Below are 8,214 nucleotides of genomic sequence, written 5' to 3' on the forward strand. Positions count from 1 at the left end.
GCGTTTGTGGATTCAAATGAACGATAAGGCCTTTGCAGCGGAGTCGCTGCACCGTTATATGCTGCACTGACACGTCAACTTAAAACTGCTTGGAAAAATGAACTTTTGTCTGCGTTCAAATGAAAATTAATATAAAAAATATGTCATATAAATGTTGATTATCCTCTTAGTGAACAAATGATTTTTTTTTATCTTCGCATTATGATCTGTTCTACTCCCTACATCATTCACAAACTTTTCTTTTTTATTCCCTTGAAATACTAAATTTTCAATGTTCTAATACGACAGTTCAACAGTTTTATTACCGTATAGATAAATATGGTATTTTTTTTGAGATCTTGAGAACTTAAACTGATAATAGAGATATATTTTTGGAACGATTTTTTTATTATAATCTGGTAGATAATTGCATGTAATTTCGAGTAACTTGTTCAGTTTCGGCCATCTTCTATCATTTAAGATGATGATAATAACACATGGGCTCAAAAGTCCCGGCTCAAACAAAGAAAGTACGAATTTTTGTTCAAAATTAACTTTATTCATCAACGTAATTTCCATTATTTCAGCTCTGCTCTAACATTTCAGTATCACTTTTGTAGAACGATTTATCTTTTGCTCAAAACAGGCCTCAGTTTCAGCGATAACCTCTTCATTCGAGCGAAATTTCTTACCGGCGTGCATTTTTTAGGTCTGCGAATAGTCAGTAGGTTTGCCATTGTTTTGATTGACTTGTGACACGGTACATTGTCTTGATGAAACAAAATGCGGCACCCGATTTGAACAGAGCTTTCTCAAAGTCAAATGTTCATGCAATATAAAGCCAGCACGATCTTTTGATATCTTTACGCTGCTAACTACGCAGCTCCACTTTTCGATATTTGATTTTTTTGATGTTTTCTGGTATTACAACCTCATTGGGGCGTCCACTGCTTTGTGTATCAGCGGTGTATCTACGACCACCTTTGAAGTCAGCAAGGCATCATTTTATTGTTGTATCTGATGGAGCGGAGCCCCTATAACACTTTTCAAGCCATTGAGTCGCTTGAAGGGAATTTTTTTTTATCAAGAGTCAGGGTAAAATTAAAATAGGAAATACTTTACACTCCATTCCACTGTTTTGAACTAATGAATAAATAACTGAAAAGGAGGTGTATTCAATAAATCTAGTGCAATCTATGTGTTAGGCCCAGGACTTTTCGTGTCATGTGTTATTTGGAGGTATTTCTAAACCGATGAAGGTCATCTAAATCTAAACATTTTCCCGATATTTTATGGATTATTAATAAATTTTAGAATTCTGGTGGAACATCCGCAACTTTTTTTTGGTGACGCACCCTAACACTAACACCTACCCTAACACTAGGGTGTCCCAGGCTACAAGGGCGAATTTTTTTTTTTTCGGAATTTCAATACACATACCCTTTATTTTTTTCCATTTGACTCTAAAAACTTAAATATAAAATATTATTGAGATCGGATGTCATTAACCCGTGCCGACTTGATGTCAAACTTTAAGTTTAAAAGTTAGTATGAAAGCTATAGGCTCACAATAGAGAAAACTTTAATTGAATTTTTAGATTAATTAAATAAATAAAAATAAAAAACATATTTCGTATTTATTTTCTTTTTATTATAAAAGGGACATCAATCATCAAATTTTCTTTTCAAAGTTTGCTTTTTATAGTCGGGATATACCTGTCTGTGTTCTTGTATGCAACGTCTTGCATTAACTTAACCGCTCTTTCTGCCGTATCATTAACTGATTTCAGTCCTAGCAGCTTATTTTTAGCCTGTAGAAACGAATCATCATTTGACCACGAAGAGGGGCACTTGTTCAGAAAACTGTCGTCAATCTGGAGTCGATTAAATAGGAACTTGCTTTTGACAGAGACGAAGTCATCAATGTTTGTCTCTGAAATTAAAACAGATAGATCAGTTATCAATTATACCTATTAGCAAACTTAGTAAAAGAACAAAATCAAGGCTTAATTAACGTACCAAAAAGTGGGCCACAGAGTTCTTCTTTGGATGCAATGTAACGTTTATTGTGAGCTGTTGGGTTTTCCCTAGTTAAGTTAGCAATCATGGCCTTCAAAAAACACAAATCCTGATACGGCGCCTTTACTGCTAAAATACATTGGAGCCAGGGTTTTACGTAGGATGTCACGATGAACAGACATACGTCCGACAGAGCTGCCTTATCCTTGTTTGAAATCTGAATTGAGAACTAAGTCACGATATTTTTAACGAATAAATGGCTCTCGTCATCCATCGAGCCTGGTGCATAGCACCTGGTGCCGAATCTTAAATTTCTTCTCTGAATCTCCGCCGAAAGCTCAATTAATTCGCGATAGTCATCTCTAACGATTTCTTTGGTTAATTCAGTTTTGTAGAATTCTAGCAGTTTGTCAATTTTCGAATCATTAAAACAAGATAGCTTTTCTGTACAGCTTTGTTTTTTCTCGGGATCGATATTTTTCCAGATTTCTCGGAATTTCTTGAATAATGGGATGCCTGGGCTTGTAGTTACTTGACTGATTTTCGCTTCAAAAACGTAATTCTTAAACGTGATGACGGCAAGCAAAAATAAGCACTTCTCTACCCAGTTTTTGTTCGAGAAGCACACATGTTCCATTTATGCGGCCTGTATTATAAGCAGTGGTATCACAACAGAGAATCTGCGCTTTGTCTTCAAGGTTCCAGTTCGTAATAGCATCCCAAACAGCCTGTTCCCTTCCTGTCGAGCTATCCAATTTAGGAACAGCAATAATTTGTTCTTTATTATCGTATGAAATAACTACCGGTAGGTGTTCTTCTTTACTTTTACGCGAATCTAGAGCTGGCAACAGTTTTCCGTCCCAGTGGACAGTTATCGTGTCCAGGACCTTGTTTTGAAAATAAATTTTTATAGCTTCATTTCCGTACGAACTCTATGGATGGAGGACTTGCTTATAGGGAATTCATCCGTATTGTGCCCCAGAGCCTGAATAGTAGCTGCAATTATAAAGACAGAATCCCTCACACTTAACTGACACATGTGTAATGCGGCAACTAACTTGGGAGTTATGATATTTTTCCGCATAGAAGTTCTATCGAGCTGAGAGGAGGCTTCTCTTGCGCTGAGCCTATTTTCTTCTAATTTTATTATTTCACATTCAGAAGAGGACTTTTCTAGTGGTGGTTCGCAAGATGATGTTGATGGGGCTAAGGATGAAAAATTTTTAGCACGTCGCTTTTCCTCCTCGATGATTCTAACTTTGTTTGTTAGTTTTTTGTCCACTCCGGCTAAGTGACCGGGCCGACCTGGTTCTCTTTGGCGCTGCAAGAAGATCTTATCTTCATTTATTGTAATCGATTGAAGAGCATCGGCATGTGCAATGTCAAACAAATTCTTTAAGTTTGAAACAAACTCCTTTCGACGCTGCTCAAACACTTCTTGAGTTTTTTTCGCATTTTTTTGCAATTCACTCCAAACTTGGTATAAGTTAACTAGTTTCTTAACACAGTTAGATATTGATCTGGTCGGTATACGTGCCTTTTCCCAATAAATAATACACTCACGAATTGTGAGATTTGCACTTTCATTGACACTTAAGTTCACTTCACGAATATTAAAGAACAAAACTGCCAGTACTTGCCCGTTAGAGGGAAGTTTAGAACCGGTGATTTGATGTTATACGTCCCCTATTAGAAATATCTCCTTTTTGGAACTTCGTAACTCCACTGACATGTTGACTACACGAAAAAAAATGCGATTACTAATAAAATAAACAAGTAATTACATGCAATCAATCCGACAGTTCGCGCGCACCGTACTATACAAGTACCGACAGGTTTCCACGCAACTCGGCACGGGTTGCCGTGATCCTAAATAGACGAAACTTTATTTTTGGACGTTTTGAGACCATTCAAACAAAATAAGAGGGTATGCGTTAAAAAAAAAACACTTTAATTTTTTTGGAACACTGTACCTAAAATACACAATACAGTTGGCCATTCCATTGAGTTAAAGTTTTGCTGTTCGTTGTATTTGAATACTTGTGTGTTTTGAAAACTGCACTTTTGAAGATATGAAAGGATCACTTTCCAGTAGAGTATAATATTGACAACTTTTTTCCACACGAATCCGATTTTTTCGACGAATTTGCTCTCTCCAAATCTTATCCATAATGTTCTATTAATATTCCTTATATTTGCACCGTGTTTTTTTTTTTTTTTTTTTTTTTTTTGGAAATTTGGCAACCCCTTAAAAAAACAATTTTCTAATTTTCAATTCCTGGCTATTGTTTTACAGAATGTATTTTATACATTTCTAAAATATTTTAAGCCAGTTTTGGACGCAAGACTCGATCGCTCTGGTATTATGTTTCCATGTGAGTAAGTTTCTTTTGCATAACCTTTGAAGAATCTCAAAACAAATGAAATTTTGCAGCTCAGATAATTAAAACCAACAAGCAGCTGCTCTCAAAGTTCCAAAACTTCGACATCATATTGAACAAGTACAGATTTTTTGAACAGCACAAATTGTATTTTATGCTAAAGCCATATAAAAACTTATGATTGGCGTTGAATACTAAAATATTCATAAGTGAAATTTACATACATACAAAATATTTGAATGGAATGCGCATACTCGTACGATACAAAACCTTCAAATCTCCATATGCATATGTAGTAGATATATATATATATATATATATACTAGCAAACCCCGCCCGCTTCGCTGGGCACACTATAATAGAATAGATATGGTTTAGAACAGAAAAGATATGGTTTTCATATTATTTATTTCTTTATTCTTTATTCCAGCGCTTTGGCATACACAATATTTTTTGTTTTTCTATTTGTTTTTGAGTAAATATATAATGCTGTTGGCTTCCCAACACGTGAACAGCCAACGTATAGTTGACCATGGGTGAATACTGGTTCTTCTAAATTCATCCCGCATATTTCTAAAGTTCGCCCTTGTGATTTATTGATAGTTATTGCAAATGTTAAGCGAATGGGTAGTTGCAAACGCTTGAATTCAAATGGCAATTCAGGTGGAATCATTGGAATTCTCGGTATTAGAACGTCTTCATTTGATGCCCATATTGTACATACACAACCAAAGGTTACCCGGGTCCACGTTTTGACCTATATCTCGAGATCCCAGTCACGGAGCGGCATGAAAAATACTCAGAACTAAAGCATTCACCAACAGCTTCCATTTGATACCCATATTGTACATACACATTCTATGCTCCACGTTTTGGTCTCTATCTCGACACCCTAGTCACGGAGCGGCATGAAAATACTCTGAACTAAAGCATTCACCAACAGCTTCCATCTGATATCCATATTGTACAAACACATTCTAGGCTCCACGTTTTGGTCTCTATCTCGAGACCCTAGTCACGGAGCGGCATGAAAAATACTCTGAACTAAAGCATTCACCAACAGCTTCCATCTGATATCCATATTGTACAAACACATTCTAGGCTCCACGTTTTGGTCTCTATCTCGAGACCCTAGTCACGGAGCGGCATGAAAACTACTCTGAACTAAAGCATTCATCAACAGCTTCCATTTGATACCCATATTGTACATACACATTCTAGGCTCCACGTTTTGGTCTCTATCTCGAGACCCTAGTCACGGAGCGGCATGAAAAATACTCTGAACTAAAGCATTCACCAACAGCTTCCATTTGATACCCATATTGTACATACACATTCTAGGCTCCACGTTTTGGTCTCTATCTCGAGACCCTAGTCACGGAGCGGCATGAAAAATACTCTGAACTAAAGCATTCACCAACAGCTTCCATCTGATATCCATATTGTACATACACATTCTAGGCTCCACGTTTTGGTCTCTATCTCGAGACCCTAGTCACGGAGCGGCATGAAAAATACTCTGAACTAAAGCATTCATCAACATCTTCCATTTGATACCCATATTGTACATACACATTCTAGGCTCCACGTTTTGGTCTCTATCTCGACACCCTAGTCACGGAGCGGCATGAAAAATACTCTGAACTAAAGCATTCACCAACAGCTTCCATCTGATATCCATATTGTACAAACACATTCTAGGCTCCACGTTTTGGTCTCTATCTCGAGACCCTAGTCACGGAGCGGCATGAAAACTACTCTGAACTAAAGCATTCATCAACAGCTTCCATTTGATACCCATATTGTACATACACATTCTAGGCTCCACGTTTTGGTCTCTATCTCGAGACCCTAGTCACGGAGCGGCATGAAAAATACTCTGAATTAAAGCATTCACCAACAGCTTCCATCTGATATCCATATTGTACAAACACATTCTAGGCTCCACGTTTTGGTCTCTATCTCGAGACCCTAGTCACGGAGCGGCATGAAAACTACTCTGAACTAAAGCATTCATCAACAGCTTCCATTTGATACCCATATTGTACATACACATTCTAGGCTCCACGTTTTGGTCTCTATCTCGAAACCCTAGTCACGGAGCGGCGTGAAAAATACTCTGAACTAAAGCATTCACCAACAGCTTCCATTTGATACCCATATTGTACATACACATTCTAGGCTCCACGTTTTGGTCTCTATCTCGAGACCCTAGACATTTTCCAGGAGACCAAATTGTGAATCTAAACCATTCTCGAATCCCATTGAACACACACAAAAAATTTCATCAAAATCGGTTCAGTCGTTTAGGAGGAGTTCAGTGACAAACACACGAACATAAGAAATATATATATAAAGATATATATATGTGTGTATGTAGCATATTTATATGTATATCTCTTCATATGTTTTCCTATACAAACTATTGTAAATATGTATGTATATATGTATGCTTGTATGACCTCACAGTTGAACTAAATAATTGGAAGCATACGAGCATTCGATTACTACTCCGCCGATTAAGTGTTGTTGACTTCAAATGAAAACCATTCATTCTCGATTCCCGATTGTCGTTTCTAGTTTTACTTTATTTTTTTCTCTTTGATACTCGATTAGAATGCATGTCATAAAATCTGTTTTTCATGTGGCAATCAATTGATTGTTGCAACACTTTTGCTGCACTCTTGATGACTCTTAAATTAGCTTACAATTTAAATAGGACAACTGCAATCATCCAAATTGCTTTATAATTTCACAATTTGTTAATCGATGTATGTGTGAATGTGTGTAGTAGTTTATGGGTTTGATAATTCTGAAATTCCTCACATTTGTCCATTTAGTAACAAAGGCTTATCACTACAAAGCCGGTAAAGAAATACATATACGGTAATACATAAATAACAAAACTTATTTTGTCTCAAAAGGGATAGTCTTGAGCTGGACCATCTTAAAGATATCTCTTAAAATCTTTTAGCGGCGTATTTTCTCATGCTGGCGTATTTCTTTTAAACTGTATTGAAGCAGATCTTTTTAGTTTACGCCTATTTTACCATCCAAAATTATGTACTAGGAAAAAATTGTGAACAAAAATATTTTTCATTTAAAACTTCAGTTTTAGAGATATTTTTCATATCATTCAGCTAATACCGAAAAATATTTCCAACTTTTAACAAAATCATTTTGCCGTAGGCCCTGCAATATAGCAGATCTTATAATACGCTTGAAAAAACGGTGGTTCATTTAACGTTTGGCATTTTAAGTGATTAGTCTATGAATAAAGGACCTATGAATATTTTTTAACGCATTTTTGATTTTTACTAGGAAGAGTAATCCATGTCATTAAACATGGAACCCAATTTTGTTCCAATGAGCTACACGAGCTACCAAACGAAGTTTCGGACAACGTGATTCGCTGTCGGGTGACTTCTTTAACCTGATGTTGGAGAGGATCGTGCGAGCCGCAGAACTTAATCGCTCAGGCACAATTTTTATAAGAGCGTACAATTATTGGCGTATGCCGCGGATATTGGCATCATTAGTTCTGCCTTCTCCAAACTGGATAAAGCGGCAAAGTGAATGGATCTGGTGGTGGATGAGGACAAAATGAAGTACCTCCTGCCATCAAAGAAACAGTCGGCGCATTCGCGTATCGGCACCCACGTCGCTGTTGAGAGTTATGATTTCGAGGTTGTAAAAGGCTTCGTTTATTTAGGAACCAGCATTAAAACCGATAAGAATGCCAGTCTGGAAATCCAACGTGAAATCCCTCTTGCTAACAAGTGCTACTTTAGACTAAGTAGGCAACTGAGTAGTAAAGTCCTTTCTCGGCGAACGA

This window comes from Anastrepha obliqua, chromosome 1, assembly GCF_027943255.1.
Source record: "Anastrepha obliqua isolate idAnaObli1 chromosome 1, idAnaObli1_1.0, whole genome shotgun sequence".
In the NCBI taxonomy this organism is placed as follows: Eukaryota; Metazoa; Arthropoda; class Insecta; order Diptera; family Tephritidae; genus Anastrepha; species Anastrepha obliqua.